General features: G+C 26.4%; 1 protein-coding gene across 1 annotated transcript in view; it reads right to left on the bottom strand.

Annotated features, from left to right (window-relative positions):
* Positions 1-11974, bottom strand: part of LOC107456509 (N-acetylglucosamine transporter UNC93A) — a 151790-nt gene extending 139816 nt beyond the window's left edge. The window contains exon 1 of the mRNA XM_071181444.2: positions 11880-11974. The gene's annotated coding sequence lies outside the window, so the exon portion shown is untranslated. The remainder of the gene's footprint in view (positions 1-11879) is intronic.
* Between the last annotated feature and the right edge of the window lie 5965 nt (positions 11975-17939).

A 17939-nucleotide genomic window follows, 5' to 3' on the forward strand; every position in this document is an offset into this window, starting at 1 on the left:
GGAATATTAAAGTTTACAGGAAACAAAAAGGCACACGATTTTTTTAAATTAATCGATGATTTTTTTTGATGTGATGAACAGCAAGAGCTTAGAACCCCCTCCAGCAAAAAGTATGAAAGCTGCTTTCGGAAATTTAAATTATTTTCAATCTCAATCACTTGTTCTAAATGAAGTCCGAGAAGTTATAAGCAAAATGAGAGTGCGGGGTAAAAAATGTCTACTTCCATTTCAAAAAGCAATTATTATTTCTATATCTTCATTATTTTCATTATTAGAAGATTTAAAATCCTTCGGAGCAAGATACATTTTAACAACCAGATTGACTCAAGATGCTCTAGAGAGTTTATTTAGCCAAATTAGAGGTCTTGGCAGGTTTAATGACCATCCAAGCCCTACTGAAGTAATTAAAAGATTTAAACACCTATTAATTGCCAATAAACTACCTAATCTTTCGTCAAAGGTGTGCACAGAAATAAAAAATTTGGAAATAAGTTGCTATTTAACTGCGGAATTATTCGAAAAAGCGTTTGAAAAAGACACATCAAAAATATAATTTCCGAAAATAATGATATTTTAGACAACATTGAAGATTTAATGCATGACTTAACTTCCATTCCTATGTCTTGGGATGTTGAACTTAATTTGGGAAACAAAATGATTAGTTCACAAGAAAAAGAAGGTCTAAATTATATTGCCGGATACATAGCATTTCGCCTTAAAAATATTGATTCAAAATTAGGAAAGCCATCTTCTCAGTACATCCAACAACAGGGGAGCAACACGGAATGGATAAATCTGTTATCTAAGGGAGGATTATTTGTTCCATCAGCAGAATGGATGGAAGTGTGTCAGGAATTTGAGAACATTTTTCAAAGTGTGCATGGGACATTTTACAGAAAATCAATCATTAAAGAACTTATAAATGAATTAGAGGAACGATATCCTACAGTAAATAAAGCAGCAATACGCTTATTTTGTCGTCTAAGAACTTTTATAAGAATTCGCCATGTAAACAGAAACCGACCCGTTACTTCAAAAAGAAAGGCAGGCGAAAAAATTAAAAAATGGATAAAGTCAAAGAAAAGTAAAACTTAAATGAAAAGTAAAAGTATTAATAGTTAAATTTCTTCTCATTTCATAACAGATAAATAAGTTTCGAATGTAGTTATTCTACATATTTATGGTTTTTTAAAAATTATATTCTCTAAAATATAAACATCTATAAGCAATTGTAAAATTTCCAATACTATTATGAAAATAAATTTATTATTTTATTTCAGTAATTAACGTTTAAGGTTGTAGTTTCCTAATGATTAAGTATAAACAAATTACCATTAACAGCTTATTTTAAAATCAGGATTCTAAATTTAACAAAACTTTACAAATTATTGTTTTCGAACAATATGTAGCTAAAAAAGTTTTGATATATGCTTTACTTCTTTGTAACAGTAAAAGTTAAAACTGAAAATGTTAAAATAAAGTATTTATAGCTTCATTTACTACAACTAGTAAAATATTTTTATAAGTTTAAAATGGTATTTATTTAAATGTTACGGCCAGGAAAATTTTTTTGAACTATGTTTATGACAAAAATATTGTGTTAATTGTGTAAAGTTTGAAGGCTAATAACCAGAAAATGTCTAACTTATTTGTACAGAGAGAATGATGCGAAGTTATCATATCTTTGCTTGCGACCTCCGAGATCTGTGTACACAGTGACGTCATGAGGAGGAAAATCGAGCTTCAGCTCTGAGAGCGGAGTGAACTAGCCCTTGTCTCTTCTCTTTAGCCCTGCGTATACATACTGTTTGCAGATTGTTTACTGTTGAATACAAGTTGGCGAGAGTTAGTTAATGCTTTCAATGCAGTTGAAATATCTATGTATGTTTTTTTTTTGCGCAGTGAGAATATTTATATTTTAGTTTTTAAGTCTCTTTAAATTGTATCAAATGATTTTATGATGTATTTATAATTATATTTCTATCTGCTTCGGTTCTGTTAAGACAAGTTCAAATTTGCTCTAATATCGTGTCAATATTACGCTTATGATTGATTGCTTCATTTACAAACTAATTTTATTTCAAGAACTACTAAATATATGCACCCCAAATTAATGATCCAATTCTCACTTTATATTGTATTGTAAAAATAATTTAAATTTCTTTCATGTTTATTGTATCTTACTGTAATTGTACATATTTCTGTTACTGAATGCCAAAAATGGTGTCATCTACTTTACTCCAAGTAGTGTAAAAAAACTTTCTTGATGTTTCCCTTCGCCAGGATTAAATTTCGAACTCGACACCACTTTCGTGTAAAATAATTGCCCTCATTTTTAGTGTTAAAGTTTACTCAAATTGCTTATAGTGTATAAAAACAACTAGTACAGTTAAAATAATTATTCTTTAAATCTGCTCTACATATTATATGCGTTGATTTTCATGTAATCTCCCTTTCATCTTTCAAAATCATTTCTTAAATTTACAATTTGAATTTTTCCCCATTTTTCTGTCCGAAGTTTGTAGTTCTTTCAGCAGAGAAGTTAAATTATTAAATTGGTTTAAACAAAAATTGAAAAAAAAAGCATTGATTTTACATTAAAAATATCAGACAGTTTAATAGGCGAGGATAGACTATTGCATGCATTTTTAAAGTGCAGCTTTATGCTAAAATTATTATAAAAATTAAAAAAAAAAATCCATATAAGCTATAATATTTACCTTAGTTTTAAAAAATAGTTGAGAAAAACTTTAAAACTAGGAAATAAATTTACGGGTTTCAAGGTTTGAACGTGGTATCATATATTGTAAGCAAAGAATATCTAACCCTTTAGCTACAAAACTTTATTATGTATATTTTTTGAAACTCATAGACTGAAAAACAATTATGTTTACGAGATTTAATGAGAGCAAGCGCAGTGGAAGCAATTGGAAATAGTTCTTTTGCAAAATACAAATCGCTAAAATATTTTTTCCTGTATTTCCTACAATTCCTTTAAAAAATAATAATTTCATTTTTAGTATATTTTCAGAAACTAAGTCATTCATACTATAACAATTTTACTTCTCACCCTATTTATGAATAAATATTCTCCAAAAAATTATGCTTCTTGTCGGGAACTCTTTAATCAACACCCTTCTTTCAAATACTTCGTAATAACTTGTTACATTTCCTCATTATATCGATTTTGACGAGTTGATGAGGAAACATTATCTTCGCAAGGGTAATGGCTTTCAAGTTGGAAAAGATAATTACAATGTCTGAAAAGTTATACAATAACATCATACTAAACAAGCAATTCAGATGGCGATAACAGAATGGATATTTATGAATATGTAATTTATTTATAAAATAATTAATTTTACTGAAAATATAGTTTTAAAATAAGTTTGTAAAATATATAATATAAATATATTTGTAAAAATAATATTTAAATTAATATTGTTTATTATTATCTATATTAGTTACTATTTAGTTACTTAATACTAACTTGGATTGCAGGTAGAGCACAGTATGATGTTTTAGAATCGTATAGCAACTCTTCGGTGGAAATGTCATCGTATGCCTTTTGAAACGACTCTTCGTTATGAGCTAGCTGTTCGCGTGATTTTGAAGGGGTACTTTTATTTATACAAATTATCCTAATTTGATGCTAATTAAAATTGTAATTACTGTCAAAAATTGCAACTAAATAGGACAATAAATAGCTGTTTTATCACAGTTTAATGATTTAGTGAGCTTGGTAAGTTAATCACCAAATCATTTAATTGTGTGAAGCAGATATTTCTGGACCTGTTTGAATGCAAATTTTGGCAATAATTTCTAGAGAATGTTAAAACAATATAAAATAAAGGTAATTCAGATAAAAAAAAGCATAGTTATAAGTGTTCATGAATATCCAGTTCATAATAATAAGTACCTAGGGACAAACGACGATATTTCTGAGCGTGTGTTGCTGAGCAGTTTTCAAACTTTATGATGTGCTCTGACTAGCCTCTTCGTTTGTAAACATCTGTACTGCATAATAGTACAGAACATAGTGAGTGTCATAGCAAAGTAACGTCTCTGAAACGTTTTTGCAAAGTTTTAATAATGGTTACAAAGACCAATTGTATCAGATTTGTGAGAAAACTCATTGTTTATTTAGAATTCCTTAATAGACCTTGGTGGGTTAACTTCTTACTGACGATCCCCAAGAGAAAAGGTGTGAAAAATGGAGTTACTGGTTTAGAATACCAAAATTCTACTATGTGTCACAAATGAGCCACTATCCCTTATTGGTCTATAATGTAAATTTTTATCATTTTTTTTCAAAAATCACCGTTACTTCCTCAAAACAGAAAGATTTGATTAGCGAATCTGTGGATTGCATGTTAATAAAAACACACATTTACTTATTTATTTTTTACATTATTTTATACCTTTTTGAATTAAAATAGTTGATAAAATAAATTATGTTAAATCAAACTTGTTTATGATCAATTGTGTAAGCTTTTATTGGAAAACTTTAAAAAGTCTAGACTCTTTATCCTCAACAACATCTCTCCATTTTACTAAAAAAACTTAACAGTCTTAATATAATTTCTGTAGTTTAAATTCTAAATAATATTTTGGTATAATATATTTTAGAAGTTTTGGAAAAAATGCTACGAAAGTTAGGGTTTAATATTTAAGCATTCCCTAAATCAAAAGTTAAGGGTGCAGTAAAAAGCTAAACATAGTAAAAGTGATGTTTAACATTGAAGTAAATTGAATAAAAATGCAATGAATTATCAAGCACTTGAGCAAAAAAAGGACTGTGTTTTGAAAATATCATTATGAATATTTTTTTACAGTTCAGATTGGTTGGAAATCTGAATTCACCTCCTTACTAAGGTTGTAGAAAATTTTCATCCTATTTTAATTCAAAGGAATCGTTATTATGGAGTCCTAAGTGGATCCAATTTTTCAGAAAGTGTTTGTCTCTTGATTTATTTTAATTTTAATTAATATCTTTGGATAAATATGCTCAGATATGTATTTTGTCAATTACAAAAATATTAATAATAACTTTTTAAATTTTTTTTTTCGTTATCCCTTTTAAAACACTTAATTTACATTTAAAAATTTTAGTTTATCAATATCTAGTTCAGTAAGTATTTATGCATTAGCTCTTCAGTAAACACAGTATTTTGATTCGATCACTTAAATCAGATTAAACATAGTGATGTTGCATTTGAAGTTAAAGCTGTATTTTTAATTTAATATAATTTGCATGTTTTAGTTTATTTCTGTTATTTTTGAAATAAATAACTTTAATCGAGAAAAAAGCTTTTTATCCAATCTAAGAATTAATAAATTCTTCTTCTTTGTAAAGTTTTTAGGAGCGAAAAATTAATTTTATCTTAAGTTTACAATTTAATTATATAACAGTTTAGTTGTCGCATATCGGAAATAAATTTAATTTGGTGGCAAATAAATTTAATTATGTCTCGCTAAAATTTTTCATTGAACTGAAAGGGCTGAAAAAGAAAGCTTGATTTTGTTAATTTAATATCCTTGCATTATTATTTAATTCCGTTAAAATCACATTAGTGTTGCTCGAAAAAATAATTATATCGACTTCTATCTCGTACTCCAGGTCATAATTGATACAGTTACTGATGATGAAAAGATATTGGAAAACAATAGCAATTTTATAAAAATAGAATAAATACAAAGGTTTATTTTTAATTATAAATAACATTTTGTAATCAATTGAAATTTATCAATATTAAAAAAGTAGGGTCGATTGAAGATAAGGTTGCTGAAATGTATAGGGGTGATTTTGAGAAAAAAAATCTATAAAATCTTTCAGTCGAAATAGGTTTTTTGAAAGAACATTTATTTTGTGCAAGATATATCACATTATTAACATTCATTACGAATCTATTCGAATCAGAGTTTAAAAAAAATATATACTTAGAGCATTTTTTATAAAATCATTATTTATAAGATCATTATTATTAGGCTTTTAATCTTTTGCCCTGATATATTTAAAAAATGTTATGAAAATTTTTTATTTAGTAAGAATTAATAAATATTTCTAAGGAAATACACAATAGGCAGAAAAAATATTTTCCGTCAGAAAAGAAATGAAATTGTTTCATATTACATTATGCTAACTATATTTTCTAGCAGAAATAGTGACTTCCGTATAAAGAAAAATGAAGTTCTTATTAATAAGAAATCTTACGGCCTTATAAGTTCATTAAATTTTTTTTCATAAACTGAAAACTTCCGAAGTATGTATAGCAAAACTAATTTTCAATTCTGTTAGATACTCGGCATGTTTTTGAGACTTATAATTTCAAACCATTAAAACAGGCATGTTGTTTTAGAAGAATAAAGTTTTTAAGTCTAGTTTGTAGTCAAGTTACTAGCCAATACTAATTATAAAGCTTTTTTTAGATGAACTATGAAAAATGTAATTTATCCGAAAAATACAAAAACTCCGTAAAAATACTAATTTGGATATAAGTTTATTCATGGTTATTATTTTAATTATATTTAATAGTTTGAATTGCGTAATTGCATTTTATGTTTGAATTCATATTTAAAATATTGCATAAGTTGGTAATTTTTCAGTTGTAATCGCTAAAATCAAACCACAATATAAACTATTTAGCGACAGTCAGCAAAGAAAGAATTGATATCACCACACATGTAGCGTTCATAATGAATATTATAAATCAAGAACAAATTTAAATAAATGTTTTAGATGAAGGTGGTCATATCACGTATGAAAAATTTTTCTTTGAAGTGTTCAGCTTGAGTGTAAAAGTTTTAAATAGCGTAAATAAATTCAGAATAACTTTATTTGCTAATAAGCCGAATGAATCGTAGAGTTTTACACAATGCATTAAATTTTGAGAATTTTTTAATAATTATTTTAAGTTATAAAATTTTAAAATTGAGGTACAAAAAACAACATAATTCTGTTTAATTAAAACCGAAGTATAACGTATTTAACAATTCATTCGGCAAGATTCCCTTTCATATGGTAACTATTTATCGGAAATTTTGGTTTTCAAATTACCATACTTATTATGACCATATTACCAGTTTCTTATTACCATACATTTTGCGAAAAATACTAAACTGAAATGTAAATTTAGTCAAATAAATGGGTTTTATGGTCTGCTAAGGTGAAATGATGAAATTACCAAATTTTAGCACATTTACTAAGCTTTGTGACATGTTATAATAACATATTTTTTGTACGTTCCACCAAATCATTATCCTAGTGCTTTGATAGAAATTATCGAGCTTTTTGTTTTCCCATAGAGGCAAGAAGCCCTGTAAATGTTACCATATTCCGGTAGTTTTTACCATACTTTTCCTTTTTTCCATTTTTATACTTTAATATTGACAAAGAACCAATGCTGTGCTACTAATGTATTATACATAACATACGCTTATAATTAATTGCATTTACATTATATATAATATATATTAATGTCTAAATAGCAAAATATTGACTTAACTAAATTGTAAAAATTATATACATTTTGTAAACCTTGTTTACACTTTGGCAGACCTAGAAAAATAATTGATAAAGCATGCGCTACAAAAGAGAATTTTTCGACCTCTTTGTTAATTGTTTTTTCATAGTGGTAATTTTCTTTTGATATCGTCTTTTTTGATAAATTCGATGTTTAAGTTGTAGGTAAATTTTATGGATATGTAATTTGTTTTGAACATATATTTCTATAGCAGACATATTGGATCTCATTATATGTTTTTAGTTTCTCTAATAACGTTTAAGTAATAGAAAACATACTCTCGTGGCGTTTTCTTATCGAAATATTTTCGTTCATAGCACTGAGAAAAGTAAAAAAATTTATAAAATATTATAAATAATAAATTGATTATATTTCTGTTTCGTAAAAATGTGACCTATGGAAATTTTTATTCTATGGAGAGAGATATTGAAATGTTTCAAACATGTATTGAATGTAAATTCTAAGATGAAACCATTGCGAAGCAAACTTGCTCTTAGTTTAAAAGTAAAAAGGAAATTTCAATACTTTCTTTTAGAAATATTTACTTTCATGTCACGATTTAAAGAGAAATATTTTTTTTTCAAGTTGATCTTAAAATTGGTTCGAAAAATATTTTATTCAATATGCTTCTACTTTGGTTTATTTCAACATTAAAGTTTCATGCTTTTTATACATTTCATGCTTACAAACAATTTTAAGTAATGAAAAACAGTAACATTTATTTTTGCTTTTGGAAAATTTCAAGAAGTAATTTTATCCAGTTTTTGTTTAACGAAATATAGTGAGAATATTAGATTACAATATATCAAATTCATAGAAAAATTAGTAGTTAATTTTTGTTTCATTTTCTTCCTACCATATCATGTAGAAAATTAAGTCTTATACAAATTCACATTACTTGAAACTTATATGATAAATTAAGTTACAATTTCTGCATGTGGATTCGAAAAATGTTTTAAAAGTGATAAAGCGCCAATTTTGAGCATAATGATAGTCTTGGGCATAAAAGGTTTTGAAAAACTACGATGATTCGCCCCCTGCTCTCAGACATCCGTGGTTTCTCCTCATTCACTTTTTTTCTCTTAAAATTCGATATTTAAAAAATTTATTTTTGTTGTTCATAAAATGTATAATTATTATAATTTCGCTCATATTTTAATCGTGATGAAATAACCAATTAACTGTTTTCCTTAAAAATAATCAGATCTTAAAAAATAATATATAAGCTTAGGAATACAAAATGTGTGACATAATACGAGGTAATTTTACTTATTAACAAGATATAACGTAACCACAATATATAACTTATACCATATAACAGTTTGAAATTGGAAATGGTTTTTATTTCTTTTGCATTTAATTTTTTTTCGTTACTTTTGACAACAGGTCAAGTGTTAGTTTATAACATGAAAATCTCGAGAAAAAGATAAAAATTTTCTACCCCAATAGGTAAATAATCAATATTTAATGGGAAAAAAAGTGAAAAATCGCATTATATTCGTAAATGAAAATTACTTTTTCATCACATCAAATTTTAACTCCGTAATTCCATTTCAGTGGCTTACAGATCAACCAAACATGGTATTTTTTACAGAAAGTTTAACACTTGATAATTCTCGAAACAATAATCGAATCTAAAGTCACATATTCCATCAAACTCCTTGAATAATTTCTTTATCCACCTTCGCAATATTTAGTTCCTAAGTCTAAGAATTTTGTACAGTAAAGCAAAATGTAGCATAACGCAAATAAATAAATGAATAAATAAAAATATATAAATAAATAAAAATAAATAAATAAATAAGAATAAATAAATAAATAAGAATAAATAAATAAATAAATAAATAAATAAATAAATAAATAAAAATAAATAAATAAATAAATAAAAATAAATAAATAAATAAAAATAAATAAATAAAAATAAATAAATAAAAATAAATAAATAAAAATAAATAAATAAAAATAAATAAATAAAAATAAATAAATAAAAATAAATAAAAATGAATAAACGAATAATAAATAGATAAATAAAATTAAACAAAAAAAATTAGAGAAAAATCTGTGAAAAAAGTAATTAATATTACAATAACTTTCGAAAAAATTGAAGTTTTGAAAAAAACTCAGTATTAAGTTCATGAGCAAATGTGGATCTTCCACCATACAGAATGTAGCTGAATTCCTGGATCCTGTATAGCTGTCCACATGGTATTTTTTAAGTAAGAATTAACAGTTAGTAATTCTTGAATTAATGTTAATATTTCTTGAATTAACTGTTAATAATTCTACTCACCATTGACTTTTTACGCACTATTGTAGTTTCTAAATCTTAAAGTTTTTGCACAGCAAAGCAAAATGTAACGTTAAGTTGAAGATCCAAAACAGCGTCAGCGACTCTTATGTCCTTTATAAACCTTAAACAATATCCATTTAAAGAAAAAAAAGATATATATATATATATATATATATATATATATATATATATATATATATATATATATATATATATATATATATATATATATATATATATATATGTATTTCTTCAAATAAAAATTATAAAATAGAATTAAAAATATAATTTTCAATAACCATCAGTTATGTCTTGATTCCTTCACAATAACCATTTCTGCATGTGATCACAGACAATGTTTTAGATATGGGGATGAATATCCTATTTTGAGTATAACAATAGTTTACAGTTCAAAATTTTTAAATGAAATATGTTAATTATCTTTCATATTCCTCAAAAACATAAATAAATAAATAAATGCATTTTTTTCAAAGAAAAATTTGAAAATACTGTGCTTTTTAATTTTAAGCAGTAAGTTTTTTTAGGATGTTATGCGATATTTAAATAGATTAATTTACAGTAGCACTGGCAGTTTACCGAATTATTTGTACCTTTTCTTCTAGCAAGTAAAACTTTAATTAATTGTTTCACATGTTCACAATTAATTATTCCAATTTTTATAACTGAATGATACAATATTCAGATAACTTATCAGAGCAGAAAAAGTAAAAAAAAATTTATTTTTTTCTTCATTTGCGTAGAAATTGTTTCGAAAACGTCATAATTTTTTGGATTGAAAAAATGTCTTAAGATTCTTGTTTCTAACGTTACTGTCCATAAACGAAGAGCACTTAAATACATTCCACTAGGAGGTCAACGTCACAGCAGCTCTTTTTTGAAAAATTCTTTTTGTCCTAATCACAGCAGAGGAGCCCTCTATTAACGCTAAAATAAGAAGGTTAGTTTGTGCTGGGTATAAGATGAGTTGGCACTCTACAGTTTATTGTTTGTGTCGCTATACTGTCAGAGACTGTTATATTTTTGTTTATTTCTGTATATATTCTATCAATGATTATAATTAGGGTTCTAAAGGTAAGAGATTCTTGCTTCATTTAAATAAAAATTATTAAATGAAGATAGTATTACTTGAATTCTGTCATGCAGAAAAAATAAAATAAAAAGAAGCAATGCGTCTAAAAATTCATAATAAAGATTTTTATATATCAAGCAGTTTTGTCTCATAATCTTCCGACTGCAATTTTTTCTTCAAAAATAAATTTTATTTTTATCAGTTTTTTGAAAATATAATTTCACCCTTGTAAAATTTAATTCTAGCGTTTTTTTTTTGTAAAATAAATACTTTAGTTAAATAAAATTACTTTAATACCTCTTCTTTTACGAAATAAATAAATCGATAACAAGTAGTTTGAGTTATTGCCAACGCGCAGCGCTACATACGTTTAGTCGGAAATCGTTTCCATTTTACGAAATTATGAAGAAAGTTGCTTTTGAACATGATCTAACATTAGAGTGGAAACTCTTTGAATAGTTCTCAGTGACAAAGTCATTAATTGTTTCATTTTATGATATATACTAGGATTTACAACTACAGTAATTTATGATTTTTTCTAAATGCTCGGTTATATCTAAAATGCTGCATGTATGGTTCAATATACATCAATTTTTCAAAATTTACCTTATTTAGATCTAGGATTGAATTTAGCTAGCATTTTAAAATCAGTATTTTCATAAAGTAATATTTAGAATGGTTTTTATTCGAAGTGGCATGATAAATTAAGTTTTTATTATTATGAGTTACAGATCACGAAATTTTATTTTAAAATAATCTTTTCTTAATAATAACCTTTTCTTGAAAAATAAGTGCAAAATATAATTGGATCTTATCATTTTCTCCTTTTAAACAAGGTATGCACTTAATATTTTTAAAGGTGACATGCTTAAAATACTTGAATTGTGGATATTAAATTTATAAATCTGATATTCAATTTTCATGTTGTTTTTCAACCATTTTGTGTATTTTTTAAACATAACAAAAGCAGTCTTACCTGCTTCCAAGAAAGATCTTTATAAAAGACAGAAAGCTAAACCAACTATAGATGACGAAACTGCATTTGACAGGTGAACAGTGCCTTTAAAGACAGCTCTTGGGCATTAACAGAAAATCCCCGCATGCGCAGAAGTAAGCTCTAGTCCAATCATCCCCTTTCGCTGGTTTAATAAGTGAGAAATGCATGCTTCAGTCAGATTACATTAAGGTTGAAAAGCTCCGTTATTTTGTTTACTCGCTGCCACGATAGCTAAGAATACGTTAGGACACGATTAAAGAGATTAAAATGGCTTTTCGAGTAATGGTTTATTGCTTCAGAGCTGCTGGTTGTGACAGTGATTCCCAGTTTTTTTTTCTAATATATGTTTTCTTTTAATAGATTTCTTTATTACTTAATTTTGTCAATAAAAATTGTTGAAAGAAATTCAATAAAAATCTATTTATGCTTATTTGTGGCTGTAAGGTAAGAGATGCGAAAGTGAAAAATTTAAATAATAATAGTACACTCTAAAAAAAGTGTGGATCAAATTGCAGTATAGCGCACCGGGACTTGGGTGTATCATCCGTAAAATCCATTTTTACCGTAAATATTATTTTGTAATTATAACAGTAATATTTTTTTAATTAGAGTGATTCAGGGATTTCATGGTAATTATTACTGTGAAAATTACGGTATATCGGATTTTCTTTTGTTCCGTAACATATCTCGATAAAAATGAATTTTACGGTTAAACTGCGTGTTTTTACTTTGAAGTTAATATTATGAACATTCACTTTTCACTTTTCATTCATTTCATTTCACTTTTTTCTTTTTTAATCAGTAATTCTTTTCAATTTTAATTCTTAACTTCATCAATGCAATGTTTAAATAAAATGATAGTTTTATCGGATTCGGTGCTTATTTTTTTAATTTTTAAATTTTACAGGAAGTTGGTAATTTATCAAAATCTATTTTATTTTAAATAAGGTAAAATATTTCTAACGTATTAGTGATTGTAGACAAAAATGCATTTGAAATTGAGGTTTACTAAAAGTAAAAATGTAAAACCCACAGAACTTAGAATAAAGAAAAAAAAACTGTTTTCAGTCAGATTGAGCTTGCTTTATTTTATAAATGGTAAAGCATTTCCAATGAATTAATGATTGTAGAAAAATCTACATCTGCAAGTGCGTTTAGTAAGCCCAATGGCTGCGGGTTCGCTTCCCGCTCAGGGAATGCATGTTTTTCTCTATGTGTTGTCCTCTGTTGCGAATGATATGTGAATGTGGCACACACTATCAACTGGTATTTGTGGCAGTGCTCGCTTCTGATTACACGACTTTGGTCGCAAGTTGCTCACCAGGAAATGCAAAATGAGCAACAACTCTGGCATAAGTTTTGTCTCGTTAAGTTCTTTGCCTGCTGTTAAAAAATATAAATAATAAGTAAATTAAAAGAATAATGAGTAGCGAAAAAAGTAAATTTGTTACAAAGAAAAATCAATTGAGCTTGTTATGAAACCAAACGAGTTGTTTTTAAAATACGCATAATGCAAGAAATAAATATTTTCTGTTTAGTTATATGTTTTTTGTTTAGTTTTAACTCTTTTCATGCTTTTAATTTTAATTTCTTTACAAATATATAACTGATTTCGTTAACCTTTTGGGATTCAACTTTCAAAATTATATTTTTCAACAATGTAAACTTTTTTAAAATCTTTACTGCTTGCAATTATTTATTCCTTAATATTTTAAAATATATATATATAATTATTAAAAATTATTTTATCATGAAACAATTTTTAGGAAAGTCAGTTTAATTAAATGATTAAAATTGCAATAAGGATCAAGCAATAGAATTTTGAAATAAGAATCAAGGAATACAGTAAAAAAAAACGTAAAATGAAAAAATGATTATTGGTTTTACAGTTCTACTGATTAGACAGCGAGGACCACATTTCTAAATGTACACTTTTTCTATTGTTAGAAGTTTAGACCAAATTATGTTTATTAACGGAAAGTGCATTCTTAAAAAGTATTATATAGAAAGTGGGCATTTGTGCCTGAATTCGTGACTTAAATTATCTTTTCTCCAGATTAACTAGCAGAATTAAGCAATGGATTTCAAATCATTTAGACTAATTCTTACATTTAGTACGTAAAATTTATTTTAGTACGTAAAATTTATTCCGTATAATTATTATCAATTTTTTCCCCAACCTCTGCACCTCGTGTGGCAATGCTACGATTTAGTCTTTTAAAATCACTATTAATTACCCTATTTTGGAATTAAAATGCAAAAATATATGGCTCTGAACAACAAAAAGAAAACTTGTTTTTTTTATTTGCCACCTACACTGTAAAAAACTCAGGTTCAAACTATGGTAAAAACTTCAGACACTTTGAGTGCATCATCTGTAAAATCCATTCTACCATGAAGTCAATTTTACCGTAAAATCAATTTTACCTTTGAATCTATTTTTACCGTAAAATATTATACAGTGATTTTTGCAATAATATTTCTTTTATTAGAGGGGATTCAGTTATTTTACGATAATTATTACTGTAAAAATTACGATACATTAGATTTTTATTCCATGACATGTTCCGATGAAAATGGATTTTACGGTAAAAAGTACCGACACTCTGAGTGACAGTACTTTTTTTAAATTGATATGGAACTTTTTACGGTATACTGCGATACCTATTTTAAATGCTATATCTTGATCTTATTATGTGCTATACCTATATAAGTGCCTAATTGTATTAGTTAATTATTACAATTTCGGTTGTTTTATTGAGAGGTATGTAGAATAATAAATTGCTCTAAAAATCTGAAAATTTCAAAAACAAGCAACACAATAATTTAATGCTTCAGTAGTAATAAAAAATAATTAACTCTCTGTGTATAATTCAGATATTTAGTACAAATATAAATTAAAACTATAAATGAAAGCTAGAAGAAATTCTGTCTAATATCACCTGCACCATTTCTGGAGGTAATGAGGGAGAAATCTTCCACATCAATTACTTTAACCTCAATAAGTGACCTATTAACTTTCCAAAAAGAGTTTACTTTTGTGGAAAAGTTCATTCAAACATTATGTTGCGCCATTTCGTCCTTTTGAAGGTTTATTGTAGTGGAAAGCTTTTTCTCATAAAAAAATAGTGATTTATGTTTGTTAGTTGTAAACAGCTGGAGGAACTACTAGTTAGACCAGTTGTCTACACCGTTAATATAAAACAAGGGTAAACTTTATAATAATATATCTATTGAGGTGAAATAAAAAAGGCGAGAAAAAAAATAATTCGAGAAATATTACTTATGACTCAAAAATTAAAATGTGCCATTTAAAAATTATTAAAATTTTTTATGAAACAAAAAATATTGATACAAGCAATACAAGGTTTAGGGAGATAAATGTTTAATATTTATATATCTCGATGAAATTAACACATTTACCAAACTGTATCACATTTAAGAAACCATATTTTATTGTTATATTTACCATAATAATTGCCGAAGCTCTTCGGTGAAAATTAATTAGCTTTTTAGCGTTCCTATAGAGCTAGAAACATGGTAAGTTTCATATTCTGGTAATTTTGACCATACTTTTTTTCTCAGTGAAGGTGGTGCTAGTGACACATGTGGTAAGAAGATGTTTTGTTAAGATTTGCCATGGAAGTTTATTATGTAGGAAAAATGATATGGAAGTTGTCGTTAATCTGTCATAAATAAGCTGCAGTCTGTCATAAATGAGTTACAGCTTTACGCTGTAGTGGGCTAAGTTAATGAAGAAGAGTAGACGTATGTATGACTGTAAGTACGTTTTTTGATGCTCTTTGGTAATGAAGTCACACACTGAGGGTCATAACTTCAAAATAAAGCTTTAATTTTAATATGAATGTAACATCTAAAATAATAACTAAGTAAATCTAAAGGGATCTTAAAACTAAACCTAAAAAAATTATATCTTAATTGCAGACTAGCCTTTCTAACAGATGAGAACTGTTCACAATCTCTTTTCATATCTTTCACATAATAAAGGAAGCACTTTGCGTATATATTATCTTTAATTAGTTAGAAATGTAATCTTTATTTATAAATTTAGTTCATACTGCGCAGTAAAATGCCTTTATGAAGCCCATTCAATTTAATAAATATTTTGAGATTTTAATACATCGTCATCCGGTCTTATGATTACTTCTTGTGGTGTCAAGTCTAACAAAGGAGTATAAATATTATAAATCACATGACATGAAATAATAGCTATATGCTGTGTTTGTACTAAGTGCACACTTGTCTTTTGAAAATGAAGATGTACATATTGTAAATAGTAGTTCAATTTCTATACTCATTTTTCAATTTTTCATAATAAATGCAAAAAATTTGAATGATATCACCCTTATACAGAAAGAATATCTATCTATTTATCTATCTATCTACTGTTTTTTTAACCTCAACAATGCAGTATTTGAGTATTTTCTTAAACATTTAAAAAATTGATCACAATGTTTTTTATATTCTAAAAACTTCAGCTTTTCTTCATATTGACAATTTGCACCAGTTTAATTATGAATAGCAGTTAAGAACTTAAAACAAATATAAAATGTCCTCGCCGACAGGCTAATCGTGGGAGGTGTTCGTGGTTTTCCACTACCTGAAACGATAATTAAGTTCCACCAAAAAGTCATCCCAGAAGGCTAGTTTGTCGCAATGCTTGATCCAGGAATTTCCTAGTCTTTTGGATTAGTTTCAAAATTACCATTAAGAATTTGCAACTGTTATAAAAAGAGATTACTTCTCACTGAGAATTATAATTTTATATCACTGAAGAACTTCAAAGAATAGCTTTATTTTTTCAACATAAGTTCAAGCTGAAACAAAAAAGAATCTTTAAGATTATTTTTTGCCATTTTAAATGACATTGAAGGTATCTGCGTGTTCAATTGACAAAAGAATTTTTACAGTGACTGTTCAGTGATAATAATATAAAAACTATTTTCAGATTCAAACTGCAAAGGTGTCAATTTTTAAAAATTGAAACATAGAAACAAAGCAGGCTTGTGTATGATAATGTATCAAACTAAATTGCTACGAGTATAGCTGTGTGAAGTTTTTACTTTAAATAATATAATTTATGTCTATTATTTGCTACGTAAAATATAAGATCAAATTAGAAAAATTAACTTTAAATTCTCAAACTTCTTTCTTCTCAAGTTCTAACATTTTTAAATTATTGAGAGGAGTTTTTGGTATCTTAATTAAAATAATTGTTTAGTATTTAGTATAACTAAATATGCAATAAAACTAAAATATGCAACCAATGAATGTAAGTTTTTGAATGACAATAATAAAAAATAAATTGCTACTAGCGTAATCTAGCTTAATTTTAACACAAAAACTGAATATATATTTATTTTTTTGTGATAAAAGCAATAAAGCATTAAAAAAAGAGAAAATAATTAGAAATACATTATTTGAATATTTTTTCGAAACAAATATTTCTTCAGAAAATTTGTATTAATAATATTGAAGCTTCTTTAGTTCCCAATTATACGCTGATATTATGTAATATGTTCTAGAAGAACAACAACAATTGTAGTCTTATGAATAATGATCTAAAACTGAATTGCTTTGTTTGCTGCTCTGAATTGCTAATCATTCTTAGTTTTCCCACTAAAAACAAAACTATTTCCGTTTATGTTTTGCTTTAAACAAAAAATATAAATATAAAAAAAGACAAATTAGCTTTAAATAAGTTCTTATTTTTAAAACACATTTCAGAAAATTTATTCAAATGTCGTTGAAATTTTATTTTTAGAACCAAAATATATGTTGATTGCATATCAGAACAAAAATACAATGTTTGTAAGAGAATTAAAGTAAAAGAAGATCTTAGAAACTTACAAGAAGAGTGGGAGATGAAGCAGAAATTTTAATGAGTATTCCTTAACTAGGAACATCATTCCTCGAGGGTTAAAAGAGGAGCAAATAATTCTCGACGCTTTTCGTCTCCAGAGGGTAGTCATAGTTTCTGAAGCATATATTTTAGGAAAAAGAAATATTTCCTGAATT

This window comes from Parasteatoda tepidariorum, chromosome 8, assembly GCF_982258835.1.
Source record: "Parasteatoda tepidariorum strain Cologne lab strain chromosome 8, Ptep-v5.0, whole genome shotgun sequence".
Classification (NCBI taxonomy): domain Eukaryota; kingdom Metazoa; phylum Arthropoda; class Arachnida; order Araneae; family Theridiidae; genus Parasteatoda; species Parasteatoda tepidariorum.